The sequence below is a fragment of the Bos taurus genome, chromosome 9, assembly GCF_002263795.3.
Source record: "Bos taurus isolate L1 Dominette 01449 registration number 42190680 breed Hereford chromosome 9, ARS-UCD2.0, whole genome shotgun sequence".
Classification (NCBI taxonomy): Eukaryota; Metazoa; Chordata; class Mammalia; order Artiodactyla; family Bovidae; genus Bos; species Bos taurus.
In genome coordinates, this window is record NC_037336.1 from 37,744,210 (window position 1) to 37,759,900 (window position 15,691).

The window sequence follows — 15,691 nt, forward strand, 5'->3', positions numbered from 1 at the left end:
AAAGAGTCAGACACGACTGAGCAACTTTCACTTAAATTAGGGTAATATACTTCTGACAGCTAACTAGGATGGATGTTGTGAGACTCAAACAAGGTAAATATTTTAAAGTGTTTTGAGAACTCAAAATATTAAAAAATATATTTTCAATATAAAATCCATTTTGTGGTCACCAACTGCAATTACATAGATTGATCGTTTAATTTAGTCATTCATACGTTCATTTAACAAAAATGTATTTATCTCTGCTCTTTAAAGCACAATACACAATATAAGGTAATAATCTAGAGCTTCTTCCATAATCTAGTGAGGAAAACAGGCATACAAGTAATTATGTTACAGTCAATAATGTAAAGCCTCAGACTTCTATGAGAGTATGGATACAGGATCCATTATGCCTTCCTCAAAGAGGCATTTAAGAGGATCTGGAAAGATGAGTAAGTATCTACCATGCAGCAAAGTCAGAGCTCACTTCAGAAGCTAAAAGTGAAAGCTAAGAGGGAAGAACTTTTTGGAGAACTTGAAGGATTTCAGTGCAGTTGGGACATAGACTGAGGACTGGAATCACTGTTGGTTTGGGGAAGAAGAAGAACACGGATGGTGGTATTGGTTTAGTTACTAAGTCGTGTCCAACTCTTGAAACCCCACAGACTGTAGCTCTCCAGGCTCCTCTGTCTATGGAATTCTCCAGGCAAGAATATGGTAGTTGGTTACCATTTCTTTCTTCAGGGGATGTCCTTGACCCAGGGATCAAACCTGGGTCTCCTGCATTGCAGGCAGATGCTTTACCGCTGAGCCACTAGAGAAACCAGAAAAAACACTGGACATGTTGAATTTGAGGTGCCATGGGCCAGCCAGATGGCTGTGGACTCCAGGGGGAGAAATCTGAGTGAAATAGAGGTCTCCAGGTCCTCAAGGTAGCTGTAGCCATTGTATAAGAGTAGGTGCAAAGATGCAAAAGGAGTGTACACTGACATGCCTGGTATTTGTCAGAGAGAAGTTTTTAAACTTTTTTGTTTTGAAATAATCACAAATTCAAAGGAAAGATAATACAGAGAGGTCCTATATAGTCATTACCAAGTTTCTCCCAATGGTTATATCTTAAACAATTGTGGTAAAATATCAAAGCCTGGTAACTGACATTGGTACAATGAATGTATATAGTTCTATGTCAATTCATCACTTGTAACCATATCCAGAATCAGGATACAGAACTGTTCCAATACCATGAAGATGTCGCATGCTTCCACTTGAGAGCCATACCCTCCTCTCCATCATAGGCTGATCAACCAGTGAACATTTATCTCTCATAGAATGGAGGTGAGACTAGCACACACTCTGCAAGCTTGCCAGTTAGATTCATATGTTGAGATTTCTTTCCAAGAGATGGAACTAATGGTCCATTGTGAGGATCTATCATATGTGATCCATCATAGACCTCTTAAGTGAGAATACAAATCCAAAAACTTGAAGAGGCTGAAATTCAAAGCCAAAATTCCAGGTTAACCTTATAAGGAAGAAATAAAACATTAACCTGACTCTCACTCACACACACTCATGCATTCACTCAAACCACAGTTATGAATAGTTTCTCATTTCAACAATTCTCAGGAGAGGCTGAGTCAAAGAACATTGAATTAAATCATATTAGTTCTCTTATTAGGCCTGGTATCAGTAATTCTGAATAAAAAATGTCCCCTTTGATTTGTCCCAATCTTATGACTCAGCCATCAAGAGGAAATAACATGGGACAAATCTGACAGAGCCCTTTGCTTTTACACAAATATTATATTTTATTTCCCTGATTATATGCCTGCATTTTGTATTCTTCAAAAAATAGCCAGAGTACTCATATGAAAATGTAAATCAGGCTGTGACACCCCATTTTAAAACTCTTCAGTGGCTTCCCATTGTGCTTGAAATAAAATCCATATGCTTGGATCTCCCTTCAGCAACAAAGGACTCACTTCACTGGCTGCTGGGAATGAGGCCAAGTCACCCCTCAGGCTGACTCCTTGTGGATTGCCTTGGCTGAAGAATATCGCTGCTGCTGCTGCTTTTTCCTTCTCTCAGGAGCAGTCCATGTTCAGCGCCTAAATCAATGTTACAGCATGGCTTGGGACAACTCTAATGGGCCATCCCAGCTCCACTGCCCCCGTGGGCATGGCTGATAGCTTTGTCAGAACTACAGTAGAGCTCATTATCCCCCTTTGCCCCCACCTCGGGCACCCCTGTCCACCAAAGTTGGTCCTAAGAGCACTTTTCATCAATGTTCCCCATACTCATTTCTCTCTTAGAGACTGCTTCTCGGAACTCAGCCGAGGACCCTGATCACTGCCTACAGGGATCTAATACCCTGGCCCGGCCCACCTTTCCAGTTCATCTCACTTCACTGCCTTTCACTGGCTACTAGACATGATACCTACCTATAGCTCTTTAATTGCACCTCCCCCTGAAGACCTCTGCATTTTCACTGTCCCCTGCTGAAGCACCCTCCTGCCTCTTTATTCAGCTAGATGTTCCTTGCTTTTCAGGCATCAGCTTTTCATAGTTCTTTCCAGACCACCTTAACTCTAATAACCCCTAGAAACTTCTCCTTCCCATGTCACACTGTGTGCCCTTTTTTTTTTTTTTGTACTTATAACTTTTTTCATTGTACTTATAACTCTGAAATGATCTTGACTCTCTCCTCCTCTTGACTAGTAACTCCAGGAAAGCAGGGACCATGTGTGTTTCACCATTGCGCCTAGAAGGGTAGTTACCACATGACAGTGATAACAAATACCTACAGAATGAATGGAAAACTGGAAAACTCGATGCCTCAGGAATAAATTTTATTTTAGAAGAGTCTTGAGAGTCCCTTGGACCATAAGGAGATCAAACCAATCAACCTGAAAGGAAATCAACCCTGAATATTCATTGGAAGGATTAATGCTGAAGCTCCAATACTGTGGCCACCTGATGAAAAAAGCTGACTCATTGGAAAAGACCTTGATATTGGGAAAGTTGAAGGCAAAAGGAAAAGGGGATGGCAGAGGATGAGATGGTTAGATAGCATCACCGACTCAATAGACACGAGTGTGAGCAAACTCTAGGAGATAGTGAAGGACAGGGAGCCTGGCATGCTGCAGTCCATAGGGTCAAAGAATCAGACACAACTTAGCAACTGAACAGCAACAACAAAGAGGACTTTGTTTCCAATTTTAAGTTTCATAAGTGGTATGAGAGTAGATTCAGTAACACTTAACACCCACATGCCCCTTCAACACATACACACACACACACCATTTCAATATTAGTCTACTGCATCCAAGTCCCACAGTTTGAATACGATAATATTTTAGGTGGCTAAAATTTTAATTCAACTCATTAAACTTTACTCATGTATTTAGCTTTTTTTTTTTTTTGGAGTTATTGGACTTTTTCAAAGACCCCGTAATCACTTTAAATTGAGATATTGTTTGTCTTGATTGTGTTATTTATGGGGAAAAATGTCCTTCAGTAAGTAGAATTCAGTGTCCTTCCCTGTTTGTTCAGTGGTCTAGAATCTGCCTGCAATGCAGGAGCCACAGGGGTTCCTCTCAGGGGTTCTGAAGATCCCCTGGAGAGAGCATGGCAACCCACCCCAGTATTCTTGCCTGGAGAATCCCACGGACAGAAAAGGCTGGGGGACTACAGTCCATAAGGTCGCAAAGAGTTGGACACAACTGAAGTGACTTAGCATGAATGCAGGTGTATTTACCTGCTTCTCTAAGGTGAAGATTATGTAAGAAAGTGACAGACAGGCATGACCTTTTATCATACTGCTGCTGCTGCTAAGTCACTTCAGTCGTGTCCGACTCTGCCCCATAGACGGCAGCCCACCAGGCTCCCCCAACCCTGGGATTCTCCAGGCAAGAACACTGGAGTGGGTTGCCATCGCCTTCTCCCCTTTTACCATGAGAGAATGTGGTAACTCTGGGGAAGCAGAGGGCATGGAAGCATGCTGTAGAATAACATGGGCATCAAACATTCACATGTGAAATCACTTATGGAAATTACTCTTTTGATGAATCAGAGCAATCTCTGTGAGACATTCAGATTTAAAGCAAAAAGTAGAGCCTGACCATAAATCCTACAAAATGTACATCTTGGTACTTTCTGGAGGCCTGACTGAATAGCAAATACTTACCTGTCAGATGACGACAGCTGTATTTTGCTATCAGGAACCTAATTGGCAAATGCACTTTGAAGTTCCTGGGACTCATTTGTGTCCACGTGTTCTTTAATCTCATGCTCTCATTTTTGTGCATACCAACACCTGGCTCTGGCAGGACACCAGAAATAATATTCAAAGCAATTCTGTGCTGTCAGTACTGAGTACAAACAGCTTGGTGATGGATATTTTACTTACATTACTCCAAGTTTGAGTTTCAAGAGGCAGGATAAATCATCCCAACCTCAATATACTAACATCCTTCAAGACAACTAATTTACTTTGCAACAGAAGCATCTTCCTGAAACAAGGCACTTTTTGATGGAAAATAAATTCTCTCTCAGCATATGTTTCTGAAGTGTGAATGTTAATCATATAGGAACTGGGGAGAAAACATGAATATGTTTGGTAGAGATCTAGTTTTATTAATAGAGACAAATATAACTCAATTTTGGCTTTATTCTAGCTCTTGCTTGCCAATCAGTTTTCCTAACAGTGACAGGATATTGTTTTATTTTCTCAGAGTTCTCACATTGATAGCATTCTGTCCCATATACATCCGATCATATTAAAAAATACCACAAATTTTAATTCAAATTAGATTATTAAGGACTGTTACCAGAAAGATCTATTTTAAGTTAAATATCCTTCTATATCAGAGAAGGCAATGGCAACCCACTCCAGTACTCTTGCCTGGAAAATCCCATGGACGGAGGAGCCTGGTAGGCTGCAGTCTATGGGGTCGCTAGGAGTTGGGCATGACTGAGCGACTTTACTTTCACTTTTCACTTTCATGCATTGGAGAAGGAAATAGCAACCCACCCCAGTATTCTTGCCTGGAGAATCCCGGGGACGAGGGAGCCTGGTGGGCTGCCGTCTATGGGGTTGCACAGAGTTGGACATGACTGAAGTGACTTAGCAGCATACTTCTATATACTTGCATTATGAGATAATTTTGTTATATTCTTAGGAAAGTGTGGCTCTTTTTTAATACTAAATTGACATATGTCCATTAACAAATATTTCAGCACTTTTTATAAAAGCCATTCATTGAACAATGAGAAGCAAAAACTGACTCGATGTTTAAGATACCAAGTATTTTAAAAAGCAAAATGGTGGTCATGCTCAAAACTTTTATAGTAATAAATAAGTCATCAAGATACATAATGCAAATTATAAGCATTTTATGGATGAAGTTCAGGCTTTTCTACCCTCTCCTTTCTCCCATTTTTAAGTAGTGCCTGATGTAAATGAAAATTGCTATCCAGAGATCTTTTCCATGTATCCATCTTCTGAAGCTCAGTTTTTACTAAGTTTTAGATATCAGCTACACTTCAAAGACAGATCCCATAGTCAACTGATATTGAAATTAATATTTTAAGAAAAATCAATAGCATATGTGGAAAGAGGCAATGTATATATGCAGGAAATATTTTAAAAACTCATTTCCTGGTCTATATTGGATACCACAGAAATACATATACGTGGCATCATTTTAGTCTGACAGAAATCTTGGAAATTTGGAATGGGGTTTTGAGCTCTAGTTCTCCAGTCTGGGCTCAGTGATTCCTCAGTAGAATCTCTTGTAGTGATTCTAAGTAATCTGTGTAATGCTAGATGGGTAGAGTAAATTTCTAAATTTATTGTCCAATGTAAAAGTGTTAGTCGCTCAGTCATGTACGACTCTTTGCATCCCGGTGGACTGTAGTCCTTGAGGCTCCTCTGTCCATGGAATTCTCCAGGCAAGAGTACTGGAATGGGTAGCCATTCCCTTCTCCAGGGGATCTTCCCAACCCAGGGATCAAACCCATGTTTCATGCATTGCAGGCAGATTCTTTACTGTCTGAGCCACCAGGGAAGCCCTTCTCGTCCAAACCAGTATAAAATGTGGCACTGTAATAATTATACTGCTAGATTTTGTGAAAGCTTGGGCTGACTCATGCATACTTGGATGGGATAGACTCTGTTGACTGGAATAAATCAGCGCCAGTTTGTTCTTCTCTGGGCAATTAGACTCCAGTAGCTTAAAGAAGAGAGAGGGCTACCCATGTAGCAGATAACCAATAACTTTCCGTTAAATTAAAAAGCATTCATTTTAGGGCACTAAAGGGGTCTCATGTTTAGAAGATATCAAAGACACTGTCCTGAAAAATGCTTTCCTTCCTATTGCCATCATAGTATTAATAGCTGTTGCTGGGACACGCCCAACCCCTCAGTCCCACCTATAGCAGTGATCTCCAGCTTCTCTGCAGCTGCTTTACGACAGTGGCTAGCTCTGATGAATAAAACATGAGCAAATTTTATGTGTGTAATTTCTGATTGACTTAAAACTGCGTTTCCTCTTCAGTGAATGAAAAGGTAATGGCCACAACAATCCTGCAAGTCATCTGCTGAAAGTAGCAAATCCATCATAAGGCTGAACCTCTGAATTACCATGTGGAGCAGAATATCCACTCATCTGAAAATCACTACATGAAAGAGAGATAACCTGTAGGTCCTTAAACAACAATACAGATTGAGTTTCTTTATTAGGCACACTCGCCTTTAGCTCCATCTCACGCAGAGCAAGAAGTTACATGGATCATCTCTCTTTGATTAGAAGGAACAGACCAAATCAAGCTAGTTCTACAGTATTTTTTTCTATTTCTTGGCTATGCACAAATATTTTTAAGCACTAGTTGGTATATCCTTCAAGCTACCATCTCACTTGTCACAACTGTGTTTATTGTTCTGACTTCTAACCTCAAAGCAGCCTTCCACCTTGCCTTCTGACTGATCCTGTTACTGAGTTACTTTTTCCACTAAAAGACTCCTGAATTTTTATTTACTAAGACATTTTTTGCTTCTTGATAAATGATATTGAGGATATATAAGAATGCATGCACACCAAGTGGGAGGCAATTCTAGTGAATGACTTCTCCTGTTTATTCTAGAAGGGGCCTTGAGCCAATGAAGAATGGAAGCCTGATGCTTAGTTTGGGGCTAAACATAACTTGTGCTTCTAACAAGAAGTAGAAGAGGTTTTCTTCTTTTTTCTTCTTAAAATTCATATTAAAATTCTATTCCTCTAGATACACTGTTGGACTGCAAACTATTAAAATAAACATAAAGAAATAAAGTAGCTGTAGCTATGGGTTTTGGTGGAAAAATAATTAAGTTTGGCCTAATTTCCTACAGAACTATTTTTTCTGCGTAACAGAAATGAGTACAATGCTGTAAAACCTAGTTAAAAAGTCATTAGTTTAAAGTTCTAAATATACTTACTAGGGCTTACAAATTTTCCAAGAAGGGTACTGCTGTACAAGTATAGTTCAGAAAAAAAAAGAAATACTATCACACAGAAAGTTTAAGGGATCCAGGGGATTGTAAAAACTATTACAGTGAAACAGAGAACTCCAGCTCTTCCTACATTTATTACACACACAAAAGCAAATTTGAGGAGCTCTGAAACCAAATAAACCAAACTTCCTTTCAACCACAACTAAACCAATTCCAGAATAGTAGACTGTGTTGGAAGGGTTGGCAACTAAATAGGAAATAGGAACAAAAGAAGGGCATTAGGGATCACTTCAAGTGGACATAAATCAAAGCAGCTCCGGCTGGAGCAATGCCTTTAAAGTAAAGCCAGTGAGGAAAGCCAACATCAGACCGGCCAAAACAGTTCTCATTTTTTTTCATCCCTCCCTTTCATGAAAATAATAATAATAATAATGACTAATATCACTTTGTTTTAAGTAACTAATTCTTAAATGCCTTATGAAATTTTATGCTACAGGTACAACTCCATAAAGAGCCACAAAAAAATCTCACTGGTACTCTGTTGGGAGGAAGATATTTTTCCTGGCTGGTGTAGAGGGTAGAGGAGGTGAAGAGGTTTTATAGATAATTAATGTCACCCCAAAACCCAGCTAGAGGTCAGAAAATCACACTCATTAATTTAATCATACACTAATTGAAGCTGCGAGCACCTACTTAAATGGATCTACTATCTTTGACTCTTCAAAAACCTCTTCAATGAATGCCAATTCGGAGAATAGAGAAAACTTCAACACACCACAACCCTGCCAAGGATGCTTGTGGGATGCTATTTTGATCATTTCTCTGCCTTTTAAGTAGAATCCAAAAGAAAATTTCCAGATAAAGAGTCTTGTTCTGAAGCTTTTATTCTCTAACTCAAATACCAAAGCAAGAATCCCAGACAACTCTCCCCCATTCTTCAAAGGCACATTCAAATGCACATAATGGGATAAAGGGTCTGCCCTAGTGAAGGATTAGGGAATGCCTCAAAAATTCTTTGAAAAGTACCCTAAATGGTGTAGTGAATTCTAAATCCTAATATTTGGGTTATTCGGACTTCCTGATGGAGACAAGGAAATTGTTTGGTGAGAGATGTTAATCATCAAAGGAAATACTCGGACAAGTGTCAGGAAATGCCATGGTCACAGCCACACACACACTTGCTTCTACTATTACTTATCCTGTTAGTATGCCCATATCTTACAAATCATTTGGAAAATACAAGAACATTGAAGAAAAAAATCTAAGTATTGATACATTCATTTTTCAACTATTCAAATAGAACTTTTTTTTAGCCTGTTCTTTCCTGAGTGCACATATTTTCATTGTTCAACACAATGTAAATGTCATTTTGTATTTGCTAGTTTCATTTAACTTTCTACCATAATTTCTACTTCTGTCAATGTTTACAGTTATTAATAGGCATATAATACTCTATTTTGTTGTTGGAAAATGGTATATTAAATAATACCGCATAAGATAAGTAAGCCATTTCTATGTTTTCTTTATAGACATCATGAATAATACTATTATATGTATAGTTTGTAGCTTTTTTTGCTTCTTCAGAATTATCTCCTTAGTATGCATGCTTCAAACTCAAATTTCCACATCAAGATATTTACTTATGATTCCTTTTACAAATGCCTACATTTATTTTCTAAAAGTTTTTTCCAATTACACTTCTACCCAAAGTTAATAAGGGTAGCATGCTCAGAAGAATTTTTATTAACAATTTTGACTCTCTTAAAAATTTGACTGCTTAAATATTAAGCTATATTTTCTTTAGCTGAGATTTTTTTTTTAATTTAGGTAGACTAAACTTTTTTCACACACTTTAAAATATCATTTATACAGAAACAGTAAATGAAACAAAGATATTACTGGAATTATGAATATTATATGTATGAGATCACACATATTTCAGTTTTATGAATTGCTAGTTCAAATTCTCAGTTTACTTCATACTGAATATTGAATTTTATTTACAATCCAAATGAATTATTATCACATTATAGTTATTATCCATCTTATTAAATGAGAATGTCTTTCCTAATCTGTTTTCTTTTAGGTTTTATTTGCATTGTAAATTTAGTTTTGTTAAGTTCCATTAGGGTACATAAACTTTAGCTTTTCTAAATAATGTTAAGCTATTTTATAAAGAATGCCTTTTAAACTTTAAAGCATTAACATCCTTTCTATACCAAATTCTGATGCAAATTGAAACTGAAAACCACAGTAGATAAAAAGGAAAATGAAACAGAAATCTTAGAATGAGAAATGAATGCAAGCCATCAGGAGGGGGGGGGGCTATCTTTATTTGTGACAGTAATCAAAAATGCACATTTAAAGCACAGTGAGATATCCTCTGTTGCCTGCCCACAAGCTGGATATGACAGGGCAGCTGAGCCTTCCACTTGCACAGTCTTCTGTCCTCTTCCTACTGCCTTCAGTTCTACCATTCTGGGGCTACAGGACCTCAGAGGACAGCAGTGCTCACAGCCAGAAGGGAAGACAGACAAGCTAGATATGTAACCATTTTACTCCTGACACGTGGAAACCAACATACAACAAACCCTGTGAAATGCAAATAGCACCCAGAAGACAAGGAGGGTAAACTCTGACAAAAAAAAATAAGGAAGCTCTGAGATGAAGACTTCATATTAGATAGAGGACTCGGCTGCACTGAGTCGTGTCCAACTCTTTGTGACCCCATGGACTATAGCCTGCCAGGCTCCTCAGTATATGGGAATTCGCCAGGCAAGAATATTGTAGTGGGATGCCTTGCTGTCTTCCAGGGGATCATCACAACTCAGGTATCAAACCCAGGTCTCCCACATTGCAGTTGGATTCTTTACCATCTGAGCCACCAGGGAAGCCAAAAGTTTCATAACTGAACTGGATTAAAAACTGTTCTGAGTCTCCAGATTAAGTTTGGTTTTCCCATCCCTGAAGTGAGTGTTAGTCACTCAGTCATGTCTCCTTGTGCCCCACCAGGCTCCTCTATCCGTTGAATTTTCTGAGCAAGAATACTGGAGCGGGTAGCCATTCCCTTCTGCAGGGGATCTTTCCAACCCAGAGACTGAACCCACGTCTCTCGCATTGCTGGCATATTCTTTACCATCTGAGCCACAAGGGAAGCCCTACACATGCCTGAGAAGGAATAAAGACTTTTCAAGAAATTTAAGTGGTTAGCAAAATAAAGCAGGTCTTACCACTCATATCTAAGTAATAGCTATCAGATGATATCCTGTATTTACACAAAATTTAAATGAAAAATTTATTTTTCATTACGAATAATCGGTACTGCCACGGAGTCATGAACTTAGGGCTCACCCATATGTTTGGAGAGGTTGAAGCATTGCCACAGTGTTACAAGTGCCCCAGGCTCCCCTCTGAGTTCCTTGGCTCCTGACCTCCTCTTCCTTCCTCTGGTAAGGTTTATTTTTCTTCCTCTCCCAGATTTGCCATCATCTCATGCCAGCCAGCCTATCTTCCCCACAGGGGAGTTGTCCATGAACATCTCTCTCCTACCTGGAGAGAATCCCTCATGACTCCAAAATGAATAAACTCTGCTGCTGCTGCTGCTAAGTCACTTCAGTTGTGTCCAACTCTGTGCGACCCCATAGATGGCAGCTCACCAGGCTTCCCTGTCCCTGGGATTCTCCAGGCAAGAACACTGGAGTGGGTTGCCATTTCCTTCTCCAGGATTAACTCTTGTGTTACCATATTTCTACTTCATCAAAAAACAAATGGCTTACTTAAACATCATAATACAGACTTGTGAGTCTGTGAGGAACATGGAATTATCCACACTATATAGATGAAGGAACTGAAGTTTCAGAAGGATTTCAAACGTTATATTATATATTCAGGACCCAGCCACATGATTGCAAAGCCCTACTGCTTTCTGTCTGCATCAAGGCCATCTTTAAAGGGAAGATTATTTATCGAGAGCTGGGCTGGTGATGATTCCTTTGAGGAATCTGTTTTGTAAATTTTTATTAGCAGTTAGCAGGACTGTCAAAGAAAGGGAAGTTCCAGGGAATTGCCTTTATTGTAGCAGGAGAAGCTCTGGACCCACCACTGGAGGATTTCCGCTGAAAACTCAATGATTTTGTTAACAATAGTATAGATTCCAAGCTAGAACACAATGTGTTTGAAGTCTTTCCTTGGCTGAGAATAGATCTTCTTTTAAAATCGGAATATGGAAAATATGTTCAGTCTTTTCTAGAGTCTATTTCTGTTTGATAGATCATTTTTCTTTGGTAAACATAATTTCTGTTTGAAATCAGATATTTTGCTTTGCATCAGAATCTTATGTTCACATTCCTGGTTCTCATGAATGCTTAAAATATTCTATGAGCAAAGAAACAAACAATCCTAAGTAAATAATTCACTGCTTGGCTTTCAAGTACACCAGATTTTAATTAGCTGTTTGTTTGTTTGCTTGTTTGTTTATTTCTCTGCTTGCTCTTTGGAGGAAAGCCCAGTACAAATAAGGGTTAATGTAAAACCTTCCATTTTTTGTAAAAAGGAGCTTTCTTTTTGGATCTGAATAACAACATATCTGTCCTGCAAAATAAACCACTCAACTGTCGCAGATATTTGGGAATGAATGCTTAGCTACTAATTGGCTTCAGCTGTTTTTTCTCGTCATTATTTGAACTGAGAAAACAGCTGTTTTGGCAAATGGTTAAGCCCTGAGTCACATGGGCTGAAGTGATTTATGTACTTCAATGTGCTAATGGATGCCTTTTAGAGCATGGTTTTGTTTATTTGATTGTTACAGGCCATGGTTAATGAATCATGACTTTCTTTAAACACAGGGGTGAACCCAATCTCATAGAGGCTCTTAATGTGGAAGGTTCATTTTCAGACCATTTTTTTAGCTTATGATCATTTGCTTGATTTTACCTCTCCAAGATAACAAGAAAACAAGGAGAAAGGAGATAGAGATAGGCTTTTATGAAATCTGATGTGCTTGAAAGTGAGCAGGAAATCAGTTGTCAGAGAACACAAAACAAGTAGGGAAAACAGAACAAAATATTTGTATTTTGAATTATTTGAGCTAACCATACTTCCTGTAGTGTTGTTCTTGTAACAAGCTTATTAATATAAAGAGCTTTGGCATTCAGTTACATTCAACAATTAGGGCATTAAACCAGTGCTCACAATAAATCCTTAAAATTTTATCCAAAGAATATTTTCTTACTCAAAAGTACTCAGAAGTCACTCATAAATGCTGATACTATTCTATGATTAAAATAAGTACAGCCATCCCAATAATATTTATATTAGCAATAAATACTATGACTAGATATGACTCAGAGAAGGCAATGGCATCCCACTCCAGTACTCTTGTGTGGCAAATCCCATGGACAGAGGAGCCTGGTAGGCTGCAGTCCATGGGGTTGCTAAGAGTCAGACAGGACCGAGCGACTTCACTTTCGCTTTTCACTTTCATGCATTGGAGAAGGAAATGGCAACCCACTCCACTGTTCTTGCCTGGAGAATCCCAGGGATGGCGGACTGGTGGGCTGCCATCTATGGGGTTGCACAGAGTTGGACACGACTGAAGCGACTTAGCAGCAGCAGCAGCAGATATGACTAGCTACAATCACATTTAAAATGAATAGGAGGTTAAAGCAATGAATGAAACAGCAAAATTTAATACCAGGTTTGTTCCAAATAGGAAAAGGGGTACGTCAAGGCTGTATATTGGTCACCCTGCTTATTTAACTTCTATGCAGATTACATCATGAGAAACGCTGGGCTAGAAGAAGCACAAGCTAGAATCAAGACTGCCAGGAGAAATATCAATAACCTCAGATATGCAGATAACACCACCCTTATGGAAGAAAATGAAATAGAGCTAAAGAGCCTCTTGATGAAAGTGAGAGAGGAGAGTGGAAAAGTTGTCTTAAAACTCAACATTCAGAAAACAAAGATCATGGCATCCGGTCCCATCACTTCATGGCAAATGGATGGGGAAACAATGGAAACAGTGACAGACTTTATTTTGGGGGGTTCCAAAATCACTGCAGATGGTGACTGCAGCCATGAAATTAAAAGATGCTTACTCCTTGGAAGGAAAGTTATGACCAACCTAGACAGCAATTAAAAAGCAGAGACATTACTTTGTCAACAAAGGTCCGTCTAGTCAAGGCTATGGTTTTTCCAATAGTTATGTATGGATGTGAGAGTTGGACTATAAAGAAAGCTGAGCACCAAATAATGATGCTTTTGAACTATGGTGTTGGAGAAAACTCTTGAGAGTCCCTTGAACTGCAAGGAGATCCAACCAGTCCATCCTAAATGAGATCAGTCCTGGGTGTACATTGGAAGGACTGATGTTGAAGCTGAAGCTCCAATACTTTGGCCACCTGATGCAAAGAACTGACTTATTAGAAAAGACCCTGATGCTGGGAAAGATTGAAGGCAGGAGGAGAAGGGGATGACAGAAGATGAGGTGTTTCAGTGACATCACCGACTCGATGGACATGAGTTTGAGCAAGCTCTGGGTGATGGTGTTGGACAGGGAAGCCTGGTGTGCTGCAGTCCATGGGGTCACAGAGTCTGACATGACTGAGTGACTGAACTGAGATGTAAGCAAATTCACTGACAATGGAATATTCTCAACTTTTGTAGAACGTTTTTATGATTCCTGTTTTGCCTATATGCCCTGGCTCTTACCTTCCCTGCCCTTGCTTTTGCCTCTCTTCTAATCCTGCCTTGGTTATAAACATGGCTGGAGTGAATTTACATGAACTTAACACAATAGCTGGTAGGAATAAAGACCAAGAACAGCAGAAAAGTGAAGTTTTTAGAAAGAGCTGATAATTATTAACTGAGAGAACAGAATCATCAATTGGCAAGTGTGAGTGTTTTTTCTTTTGTTTGTTTTTAATATGAAAATGTTAGTGGGAAGTGTGAGCCTTGAATGTTGAAGGGGTTGAGGACACTAAAATTAAACAACAGCAGTATAAAGGCAAAGATGAAAGGAGAGAATCAATACGACCATTTTCAAGAGTAGAATGAATTTTAACTAATATCTTCATTGATGGAGAGGAATGTCAAAATGTACTTTTGAATCTCAGAGTGGTATGGTACATAGCACAGGACAGATGGTTCCCAGGGACCTGTAATGGGCCTTTACCTCTTCTCCCTCTCTGGACCAAGCTTCAGAGCAGGGTATACATTGACTAAAATAAAAATAAAACATAATGACAGAAAAATAATTTGCTAACTTAAAGGGGTTTTTTTCTCAGTTCCTCTAGAGCACACCGTACTTCCCTGTAGTCCTTCCTGCTCCTCTGTGCTCTTCTTTTCCTCCATTTACCATAAATGGATATCCAAGTGTGCCATGGCAGTCAAAGTAAAAGGGTATGGACAAATATACAGACGGTACATCTTAGGGTGCTTGATGAAAAGAGCAAAATATCTTGGTAAGCAAAGGAGGAGATACACAATTGGAGGCTGTACATACTGGGTCTACTGTGTTGAACAGTGTGTCCTTCCCCCAAACTCCATGTCGCTCTTGAAACCTCAGAATGTGGCTTTATTTGGAAATAGAATCTTTGCAGTTGTAATTAAGATGAGATCATACTGGATTGGGGCTTCCCTGGTGGCTCAGACAATGAAGAGTATGCCTGTAATGCAGGAGACCCAGCTTCAATCCCTGGATCAGGACGATCCCCTGGAGAAGGGAATGGCTACTCACTCCAGTATTCTTGCCGGGAGAATTCCATGGACTGAGGAGCCTGGTGGGCTACAGTCCATGGGGTCACAAAGAGTCAGACATGACTGAATAACTAACACTTCACTTCATACTAGATTAGGGTAGGCCCTAAATCCAATATGATTGTTGTCCTTATAAAAAGAGAAGACACAGAAACAGACACACAAAGAAGGAAGATGGCCATGTGAAGACAGAGGTAGGGACTAAAGGAAGATATTGACAAACCACCACAAGCCAGCAGAGGCATGAATGGAGCTGCTTCTAGAGCACTCAGAGAAAGCATGCCCCCGCACCTTGGTTTCAGACTTCTAGATTCCAGAACTGTGAGAGAAAAAATTTCTGTTGTGTTAAGACATTGAGTTTGTAGTACCTGTGTTGCTACAGCAGCCTTAGGAAATGAATTCACTGGGAATACTGAGGGCTGTGGAAAGATTCAAAACATTTAAAATTAAGTGTTCTAAAAT

At 39.2% G+C, this 15,691-nt stretch overlaps 1 long non-coding RNA gene across 1 annotated transcript in view; it reads right to left on the reverse strand.

Annotated features, from left to right (window-relative positions):
- The window catches only part of LOC132346223 (uncharacterized), a 323,066-nt gene that overhangs the window by 218,965 nt on the left and 88,410 nt on the right, over window positions 1-15,691 (reverse strand). The window lies entirely within an intron of this gene.